The following is an 11,906-nucleotide window of genomic DNA, read 5'->3' as shown; positions in this document are numbered from 1 at the left end:
ATTTTTTTAGTTGTGTTGTTGGCTTCCTATTTTTATTTCCAATGAAATTCAACAGCAAGAAGTAGAAAGAGAAATCCCATTTAAAGTTACTGTAGACATTATAAAATATTTGGGAATCTACCTGCCAAAACAAACTCAGGACCTGTATGATCATAACTACAAAACACTTTTCACACAAATAAAGTCAGATCTAACTAATTGGAAAAATATCAATTGCTCATGGCTGGGTCGAGCTAATATAATAAAAATGACAATTTTACCTAAATTAAATTCTACATTTAGTGCCATACCAATTAATTTACCAAAAAACTACTTTATAGAGTTAGAAAAATAGTAACAAAATTCATTTGGAAGAATAAACAGTCCAGAATATCAAGGGAATTAATTAAAAGAAATGCTAGGGAAGGTGGACTAGCTTTACCAGATTTCAGTCTGCACTATAAAGCAGCAGTCATCAAAACTACTTGGTACTGGCTGAGGAATAGAGGAGTGGATCAATGGAATAGATTAGGCACAGGAGATTCAGAAGTCAATGACTATAGTAATGTATTGTTTGATAAACCTCCAGACCCTGGGTTTTGGGATAAGAACTCACTATTTGACAAAAACTGCTGGGAAAACTGGAATATAGTATAGCAGAAACTGGGCATAGACCATTATCTAACACCATATACCAAAATCAAGTCTAAATGGGTTCATGATCTAGGTATAAAGGTTGATACTGTAAGCAGTCTGCTAAAACAAGGAATAGTTTACCTATCAGACTTGTAGAGAGGGAATGACTTTATGACTAAACAGGAATTAGAGAACATTATAAAATGTAAAATGGATAATTTTGACTACATGAAATTGAAAAGTTTCTATACAAACAAAGCCAATGTAAAAAGGCATTTTCAGTTCATTAATCTAATCCTTTTCTAGTTTGTTCAGGTTGTTTTTAGAGTTATAATTGTTCCCCTGAAGATTGCTTTAATAGCATCCCAATGATTTTGATGTCATTTCATCATTTTTATTTTCTTTCTTGTAATTATTATTTCCATGATTTGTTTTTTTAACCCCATCATTATTTAGGATTTTGTTGTTAAGTATTTATTTGCATCTGTGTTTTTTGTTGTTGTTTGAGTTCCCTGAGCTGATTAATGATTTTCATTTGACAGGAAGGGTCCTAAGTATTTTATACTTCCTAGGGTAATTGTAATTCATCTAAAAAAGTCATGCTTTCTCATTGTTATTAATTTGCACCTCTGTTCTGGTCTATGACTTCTATTTCATTACCTTTCTGTACTTCTCAGTTCCTTGATTGCTTTCACCACTGATATTGGGCTACTTTGGACTGTCTCTTTCCAAACTCTGTACACCTTCTCTATTATCACTTTGTTATGTAATGATGGAGAAATTTCTGTAACCACACTAACTGGTTCTGTTACTCACTGATGTTAACAATCTAATTTGAATTCTTAGTTTTGCTCAGCTAGCTTTTATTCTTCATTGATTGACCCTTTTTTATGCTCCAGAGCCACCATTCCAAACCTTCTCCTATGTCATCATGGCTGACATAACATATATATCATATATATGTTTTTTTAATGACATCACCTCTTACTTTGCTATTTAGTCTCTTCACCTTCTCCCTACTTGGAGTCCAGGAGGTGATAAATGTATAAAGAGTGAGAAAGGCAGGGAATATAGATAGAAGAGATTATGGTTGGAAGGAGAATTTCAGAGCTCAAGGTAAATAAGGTGACCTGAGGATCAGAGATGGTAAAATATACGTATAATCTATATGCCTATGTTGGCAGGGGGAGTTACCTTTTGCTATCCTTTTATGAGTTATAAAGATTTTTTTAGTCAATTTTGAAAGAATCAAAGGGTTGTTAGTCATTATCTCTTTAGAAGGTGTGTACTTTATCAATGAAACTTTGTCATTCACTATAATTAGAAGGCAGAAAGACAATGACTTGGGTAAAGAATAATCCATGATCCTAGTGCCTCTAAAAAGTATGATATATTTTCTGGGAAAAGAGTCAAGGTAGCAATTGTCTCTGAGAACAGTCTCTGGAGGCAAAGAAAAGAACCATACAGGAAGCAAGAACCTAGCTCTTAAGAGGAAATTATTCTTCATCGTTTTAGGGGATGGAAAGTTGTATTGCCTCACTATCTAATCATGGAATTCTGCAGTGAAGCTAATCAATCAGGAAGAGACAATCCACCTGGCAAGGAGGAAGCCCAGAATTTAAAAACAAACAAATGAAAAAAATACCAATACAGAAATGGGAAACCACAAGAATTTTATGATTTCAGAATGTTACCCTTAAATGATTGGGAATTGAGAAGAGAGGAACGGGTCGTGGGAATCCTACTGTTTGAATTTTCCATAAGTAATGCTTCACTCAGGGGGGACAACATGAGGATCTAAGAAAATGAGAAAGTATGCCATGGCCCTCTGGTGGCAGAAGTCTGAGTTGATTGTGCAATAAATATTCCCTATATGTGCACCTTTTTCTTGATAAAACCTGTGTACACACTCTTCTTAAAGATGCTATGTACATTGGTTGCAACCCTAGGTTATGCAAAAAAATGTTTTGTACCTCTTATTCTTATGGTGCTTTCTTGGTAGATTCCTCAGTTTTGAGCTAATTGTCTCTATTGGCTATTAAAGTTGAGTGAACTGTTAGGGAATTGTGAACTAGAATTTTTGGAGTACAAACCCATAGAGTATCTTGTATGTGGGTGTAGGTACTCCAGTTGGGACTCAATCTATATTTACAGTGTATAGGGGATCCTATAAATACTACTACATAATTTATGATGAACCCTATGGGTGACTGAATTAGAGATACAACATGGCAGATTGAATAGAAAGCTTCTTTGATGTCAGGAAATCTGTATTCTAATTCATACTGACTTTGTGACTGGACAATTCATTTAACTTCTATGAACTTTAGTTTCCTTGTCTGTAAAGTGGAATAATAATAACACCTCCTGCATGGAACTTTTGTGAGCATCTAAGGAGATAATATCTGAAAAGGGCATTTCAAAACATAAAGTACTATCCAAATGACAGCTACCATTATTACAATTGACAGTAATGTTAGCAGTGTTGGTAGCAAGGGTAGTAGGAGGAAGAGGAAGAAGATGAAGAAGAGGTAGAGGAGTAAGAGGAGGATGGAGGAGGAAGGATGTCATATGAGTTGAAGAAACTCATAAAATAGGAAGCCAGTTTGTTCCAGAAGATAGCATATATACTTCAAAGTTCCTAGATATGAAGGTAAAGATTTATGGTGGGAAGAAAAATATGAGTCAACTGCTGAATTACACAAAAGGAAAGTATCCTAGAAGTCAGTAGATTACAGGAAGAAGGATCTGGACTGAGTTATACAGGTGTAGATAGTTAACCTCAAAGGGATATTAAGTAAAAGGATGAAAACATTATATGAAGATTAAGGAATATTTCATTTCTCCTCTTGAATCACTATGTTGCTTTGTGGAAAAAGGAATAAGACTCAACTGAGATTGTTGCTTGGGTAGTCATCCACTTTTAGAGGGTGTCATATTTCCAAAAGTACTGGAAGATAAAAATAGTATTTGAGAAAGAGCTTTAAGATGAAGAGAAATTTCTTAATTATAAAGAATGTTCCCAGAGTGTACAATTAAAGAAAATGTAATATAAGAATAGAAACCAGGGAGGCACAAAATTGACTTGGATATTAATGAGAGTTGGAGGAGAGGTAACATGGGAAAAATTACTCTCTTTGCAGAAAACAACACAGAATGTGGAGGATGTGGGAATGGGAATCTTCTATCTATATAATATAGGCAAATCTAGTTGATTGGAACTCCAGAAATCTGAGGTTCTAAGAAAACTGTCTATCATATCAATATAGGGTCATATTCTATGATTTTTTTTTCTCCAAACATTAAAGACTCAGCCTGGAGATGAGGCAAAAGAGAGAGGGTTTGTTATTGTTTTTATTATTGAACACCTGTATTTCATCAGAATGGAGGATTTCCTGTTTAAAAACACCCTGCACTGATGCAGTTCACTATTAATTTTTTACCTATGCTTGTAGAAATTCAAGGAACTTAGAATGTAAGTGACTAGACCATGATCATTCAGCTAATATATATCAAAAACAGAATTTAAAATTCAGGCTTTCCTTATTTCAGTGATGATACTCCATTCACTCAACAGTGCTTCTCAGTGACCTTTTAGGTTGAGGTATTTGATTCGACAAATTCCTGATTATAAATCACCCAGTCATATAGGAGTTATATTTGTTATACTAGCTCTGTAGACTCATGACAAAGTAATGGGGTGTGACTCATTTAAATAAGACTCTGCTCAGGGAAGGTACATTTGGTTTCAGTACTAGGAACATAGTGGCAGTGGTAGCAAGATAATTATACTTTTTCCTTCACTTAGATTATATATGAGATAATATATTCGGTCTGAGTGTCATGTTTTAGGAATACTATATGTAACAGCAACTTCTGTAGAAAAAGAGTGATTTTTTTTTTGCTTTTTGGAGGGCAATTGCAGTTAAATGACTTGCTCAAGCTAACATGGCTAGTTTTGTTTTTTGTTTGTTTTTTGGTGTTAAGTGCCTGAGCCTGGATTCAAACTCAGGTCCTCCTGACTCCAAGGGCAGTGTTCTATTCACTGCACCACCTAGCCACCCAGAGAGTGATCTTTTTAGAGAAACATATATGGGGCCCTCTTTGATGGAGACTGAGAGATATTTTCAACTACATAAAGGGCTAACACCTTAGTTTTACCCCAGAGGATAGAACTAGGGAAAAAAAAATTATAAAGTTGAAGAAAGATTTTAAGCTTGATGTCAAGGGGGGGGAAACAACAAAACTTTCTTCAGCAATATCAAAAACAAAAGTGGATTTCAGAGGAGGAATTCAGGAATAGCCTGTGTGTCACTTATGCTTCAGAAGTGATCACTGGTCAGATATACATCATCCTAGAGGACTCCTTAGATTAAGAAAACTAGCATTTATTAAACACCTACTATATGCTAGTCATTGTGATAAATAGCAAAGATATGAGAAAGATCAATAGCAACAACAATGCTACTCTAGGAAGAAAGGCATATGTATGAAGAAGGACAGGGGAGACAACATGCAAAAGAACCAAGTGCAAATGATATATACAGAATGATTTGGAGAAAATATTAGAAGGAAGACATTTAAAGGCTACATGCAGAGGTGGGATTTTAGCTTAAAACTCAAGATAATTTCTAATTCTGGAAATGAGTGATTACAGACCTCTATTTGGTTTCATGATATTTAACATAAAATATACATTTTATGTTTTTTTTCATTACTTTTGTTTCTAGATTTGCAATTTTATCTATGTACGAAATTTCTAATGGGGAAATCTTCATCAATGACAAACAAGTCATCTGTAAATTATATTCTTAGACAGTTCCTGAAGCACTGAGAGATTAAGTTATTTCTTTATGGTTCCACAGTGAATGTGTTTTAGGGACAGAAATTGAACCCAGGTCTTCATGGAAGCAAAGGCAGTCTGCAGTCTACTGAATGTATATTGCTTCCTATGTGCCATTTATTGATTTGTGAGAGAAAAGAAATGATCAAAGGGAATGAGATGTACCATCAAAGTTACTTTCTAATTTTACTGCAATTTAGAATTTCTGTAATAATTTAATTTCTAAGAGGCCTATTTACTTCATATTGTATGCAAATAGTTCCTATTAGAATTATATGGATACTTCATAATGCAAAACAAAAGGAGATTTCATCCTAAAATGAATTACCAGAATTTTCTTTAGGAATAATGGAAACTAATATTAGGATGTAGAAACAAGATAGCAGAACAAAGGCAGGAACTTGCTAGAGCTCTCCAAATTCCACTCCAAAAAACTTTAAAATGATACTTTAAAACAAATTCTTGGGCAGCAAAACCAACCAAAGAATGTGGCAAAACAACTTGCAAGCCAAAGACAACTCAAGAAGTCAGGGTAAAGGTCTGACTCTCTGAGGTGAGAATGGATCACAATCTAGTGCAGACTGTGCCCTGGCAAGCCAGCAGCAGGCTATTAGAATGATTGAATCTGCAGGAGCAACTTCTGGAGATCTCAGTCCATAGATAATAAGGAGGTTGGACAATTTGTCAGGAGAAAATTACAGGGAAATCTTTGGTATAACTGGTTTTAGGACTCTATTGCATTGTCCATACACAGTTCCAAGTGACAGTTTCATGGCAATGAGGAAAAAAAATCATACTAGTGAATGAAGACACAATGGTGTGAAGAACCTGATTATAGTTCCAGGGTGGAAGAGAATGCATTTGGTCACTAACAGAGAAGAGGACACACCATGAGAGAGGTAACCACACATTTCCTTAGATTATGCTACCTTGCAAGAAATGAAATCTCAAAGATCCCAGAATCCATTTTCCCTTGCTTCTTTTTTATGAGACAGTTTATCCCATTCTGTCTCTCCCCATCTCCTCTCATTATATTCTTCCCTCACCTCTTGATTTCACATTTTAATTATCATCCCTTCCTATTAAATTGGTGCTGTGCCTGTTATCTGTGTATACTTGTAAACATATATATATATATATATATATACACATTCGCATATGTATTCATATAAACATATACCATCCTGTATAGACATATATCTATTTCTATTTCTATTCCCTTCAACTACTTTCATACTGAGAAAAGTTTCATCAGTTATACATTTTCCATGCAGGAATGTAAATAGTTAAACTTTGATAAGTTGCTTAAGATTTTTTTCCCTGTTTATTTTCTCATGCTTCTCTTGCTTCTTGTATCTGAATGCCAAATTTTCTATTCAACTCTAGTTTTTTCATCAAGAATACTTGAAAGTCCTCTATTCCACTGAATGACCATATTTTCCCCTGAAACATAATACTCAGTTTTGCTGGATAGGTGATTACTGGTTTTAATCCCAGCTCCTTGACCTCTGTAATATCATATTCTGAACACTTCGATCTCTCAGTGTAGAAGCAGCCAGATCCTGGGTTATTCTCATTGTGTTTGTACAATATTAAGATTGTTTCTTCCTGGCTACTTGTAATCTCTCCTTCATCTGGGAATTTCAGAACGTGGCTATAATATTCCTAGAAGTTTTCTTTTTGGGATCTTTTTCAGGAGGTTATCGGTGGATTCTTTCAAGCTCTATTTTTTTTTCTGGTTCTAAAACATCAGGGCAGTTTTTTTTTTTTTGAGAAATTCTAGGAGGATGATTTCTAGGTTCTTTCTTTGATCATGGCTTTCAGTTAGTCCAATAATTTTTAAATTATTCCTCCTGGATCTATTTTCCAGGTCAGTGGTTTTTCCAATGAGATATTTCACATTGTCTTCTATTCTTTCATTTGTTTGGATCTGTTCAGCAGCATCTTGATTTCTCATAAAGTCACTAGCTTCCATTTACTCCAATCTAATTCTGAAAGACTGATTTTCTTCAGTGAGCTTTTAATATTCTTTTTCTATTCGGCAAATTCAGCTTCTTAAGGTATTCTTCTCCTCATTGGCTTTTTGATTCTCTTTTGCCATTTGAGTTAGTCTATTTTTAAGGTGCTATTTTCCTCAGTCAGGCTGTTGACTCTCATTTCATAATTTTCTTGTATCAGTCTCATTTCTCTTCCCATTTTTCCCTCCATTTCTCTTATTTACTTCTTTTATTTTTTGAAGGGCAATTAGGGTTAACTAATTTGCCCAAGATTACATGACTAGTTTGTGTATGTGTGTTTGTGTGTGTGTGTGTGTGTGTGTATGTTTGTCAGGGGGGGTGTTAAGTGTCTGAGGCCAGAACAGAACTCGGGTCCTCCAACTCTGGGGCTGGAGCTCTTACTCATTGTAACACCTAGCTGCCCCTCTTATTTACTTCTTAAGGTCCTCTGTTCTTCTAACCAGCTACTATTTTCATTTGAAGCTTTTGGTGCAGGAGTTCTGACTTCACTGTCTTCCTCCTGTTCCATGCCTTAATCCTTTTTGTCACCAAAATAGGATTGTAAAGATGGGGTACCCTGTTTATTTTGTTTCCTTTGCCTGCTCATGTTGCCACTCAGTCACTTGACCCCTGGGCTTTTTGCCACAGTAGGACTCTGCCACCAGACAGGGGAGATTTGTACCAAAACTGGGGTTTTCTCAGTTGCTGAAGGTATTAGTTGCGTGCCCGCTCTGAAGCCTCCATACACTCTGGCAAGCTGGTTACACACTGCACAACCTCTACCCTAAACCACAATCCAGATCCAAGCAGGTTAATAAAAGAGTGATCACCCCCTCAGACTGGTCACTTCATCCCCCTACACTCTGCAGGCCAGGAGCAGAAGCTGCCATGTGGCAGCAGCGGTTGGGTCTTGTCTCCTCAGGGGCTTCTCACCCTGGGGGCAAAACCTGAGGCAATCCCAACTACTGGATCTCACAATCCACCCTGCACTGACCTCTCACTTTGTCCTTAGCATCTATGGATTGATAATTCTGGAAACTGATTCAGCTGCTTGTGATCTGGAGTCCCTCCAGCTGGTGGTTGGTCAGGTCTGCCTGGGGCTAAAACTTCGTGCTCAATGGGGCTGGGGTCAGGTCCCAGAGCACTGTGCTGGCCAATTCCTGCCAGTCTGCGGGGCAGTCCTCAGTGGGACATTAGCTTCTCTGTTTTATTTTGTGGGTTCTATAGCTCCAAAATTTGTTCACAGACCCCTTTTTACATGAATTGGGCTAGGTGAAAGTCCCAAATCTCAGAATCTATCCCTGAAAACAGCTGCACACAGATACCAAAACAAAACATAAAACAAAACAAAAACATTATGCTTAGGAAAGTGACTTTTCCACCCCAGGAAGACAATCTAATTTCAAAACAAAGTTAAAGTAAAGAAATAGGATAGAAAAAAAGCCAACAACAACAACAACAATTGATTATACAAAGTTACTATGGTGACAAGGAAGATCAAAATACCATCTCTAAAAATGTCAGTAATGATAAAATAGTTCTACACAAAACCTGAAAGAAAAAAAAAATTAAGTGGTTTCAGGTGCAAAAAAGTCTTCTAGGAAGAGTTCAAAAAGGAAATGGAAGTGATTCAAGAATCTTGACAAAAGAGTTAACAACATGGTAAAGGGGGCACAAAGCTATTGAAGAAAATAATGACCTTAAAAAAAGATAATTGCCATAATGGCAAAAGGACCACAAAAATCCTGTGAAGGAAAAAAAAATCCTTAAAAAGAAAAATAATACAAATGGAGAAGGAGGCACAACCATTCACAGGAGAAAATAGTTTCTTAAAAATTAGGAATGGACAAGTGGAATCTAATGATTTTATGAGATCAAAATGAAAAATAAAACAGAATCAGGGGAATGAAAAAATGGAAGGCAATGTAACATATGTCATTGGTAAACATCGGACATGGAAAAAAGATTGAAAAGAGATCATTTAAGAATGATTGTACTACCTGAAAGCCATGACCATAAAAAATGGGCCAGGTATCATATTTCAAGAAATTATCAAGAAAAATTTCCCTGATTTCCTTGAACCACAGGGCAAAATAGAAATGGAAATAATACACCAATCACCTCCTTACAGAGATCCCAAAATGATAATCTCAGGGAAAGGAGAAAATATTGCAATCAACCAGAAAGAAACAAGTTAAATATCTTAGAGTCAGAGTCAAAATAACAGAAGATTTAGCAGATCCTTCATTAAAAGATCATAGGGCTCTTAATATGATATTATGGAGGACAAGAAGGTATAATTACAATCAAGAATCACCTACCCAGGGAAAATGGTGTATAATCCTTAAGGGGAAAATGTATATTCAATGAAATAGAGAACCAATAAGCTTTCCTGATAAAAGACCAGAATCTCAAGAGAAGCATGAAAAGGAAAAAGAAATCATAGGGGATTCAAAAGGTGGCCCAGTGAGTAAGAGCACCAGCCCCAGTGTTGGGAGACCTGGGTTCTGTTCTGGCCTCAGATACTTAACACCCACACAAAATAACTGGCCATGTAACCTTGAGCAAGTTACTTAACCCCAATGGCTTAGGGATGGCCATGTGGCTCAGTGAGTAAGAGTGCCAGCCCTAGCATTGGGAGACCTGGGATCAGTTGTGGCCTCAGATACTCAGCACCCACACAAAAATAACTGGTTGTGTAACCTTGAGCAAGTTACTTAACCCCAATTGCTTAAAAAAAAAAAAAAGGTTAAACTGGTTCCATTCCTACATGGGAAGATGACACTTGTAACTCCTAAGAACTTTTACATTATGAGGGCAGTTAGAAGTTATCCATAGAGGGCACATGTGTGAGTTGATTATGATGAGATATCTAAAACATAATGTTAAGAGATGAAAAAGAGGGATGACTACAATGAGACAATGCTTTGGAAAATGTGTAATTAAAGGATGAGAAAGGGAGGTGCACTGTGAGAATTGGCAGGGAAAGGTAAAATGGAGTGTGTTGTCTCATGTAAAAGAGGTAGGAAAGAGCTTTTGTATTGGAGGGGATGATAGGAGGCTTGGTAGACAATGCTTGAACCTAATTCTCATCAGAATTGATTCAAAGAGGGAATAACATATATATTAAGTTGGATATAGAAATCTTTTTTACTATAAAGGGAAGTGGGAGAGGAAGAGGATAGAGGACTGATGAGGGGCTGATGGAAAGGAAGGGAGTTTGGGGCTTGTAGTCATCAAAAGTAAAACACATTAGAAAAGAGACAAGGCAAAAGAAGAGAAAGAAGGATAAATGGAAAAATAGGTTGGAGAGAAATACACAGTAAGCATAACTGAAAAAAAAATTATAGCAAGTCCATCTGATAAAGGACTCATTTCTCAACTACATAGAGAACTGAGCCAAATGTATAAGAATGCAATTTGTTTCCAAATTTTAAAAAAATGATCAAAGAAAAACAGGCAGTTTTCAGCTGAAGTAATCAATGCCATATATAGACATATTAAATAATGCTCTAAATAACTACTGACTAGAGAAATGAAAATTAAAATAACTATTGAGGTACCACTTCACCCTTATATGGACTAATATAATAGAAAAGGAAAATGACAATTGCTGGAGGGAATGTGGGAAATTTCGGACACTAAAATACTGTTGGTGGAGCTGTGAATTGATCCAACTATTCTGGAGAGCAACTTGGAACTATTCCTAAAGGGATAAAAAATTGTGCACACCTTTTGACTCAACAATACTGTTACTAGTTCTGTGTCCCCAAACAAATTAAAAAATAGCAGGGGAAGAAGCTATATGAGAAAATATTTTTAACAACCCATTTTCTGGTGGCAAATAAATGGAAATTGAAGGAATTTCCATCAACTGAGGAATGATTGTGTTGGTCTACTATTGTATTATAACAAATGATAATCAATTTTCTTTCAGAACTGCCTGTCAAGACCTCAATGAACTCTTGCAATTTGAAATGAGCAGAACCATGAGAATATTGGACAGTGACTGTAACAGTAATATTGTATGCTGATCAACTATAAAAAAAGTAGTTATTTTCTCGACAATATAATGATCCAAAACAGTTCTAGAGAACTTATAATTTAAAGTTGTATCCACCTCCATAGGAAGAACTGATGGAGTTTGAATGCATGATGAGGCATACTTTTTGAAACTTTATTTTGCTGCTTCTTTTTTTGGTCTGTATTTTCATTAACACACCTAATACAGAAATATGTTTTGCATGACAGCACATGCATACCATTTATCAAATTGCTTGCTTTTTCAAAGAGAGGCAAGGGGAGGGAAGAAGGGAGAAAATTTTGAATTCATTTTTAAATGACTATTGAAATTGTTTTTACATATAATTAGAAAAAATAAAACATTCAAGAAATGCTATTAGAGCTATTGAAAAAGGAATAGAACCAAAAAATCTCTTTTGGATAAAGTC

The sequence above is a fragment of the Petaurus breviceps genome, unplaced genomic scaffold, assembly GCF_028583685.1.
Source record: "Petaurus breviceps papuanus isolate PSGF00001 unplaced genomic scaffold, PetGlider_PUasm1.0 98, whole genome shotgun sequence".
Lineage (NCBI taxonomy): Eukaryota > Metazoa > Chordata > Mammalia > Diprotodontia > Petauridae > Petaurus > Petaurus breviceps.
The sequence above is the reverse complement of the archived record's forward strand: the minus strand, read 5'-3'. Positions refer to the sequence as shown.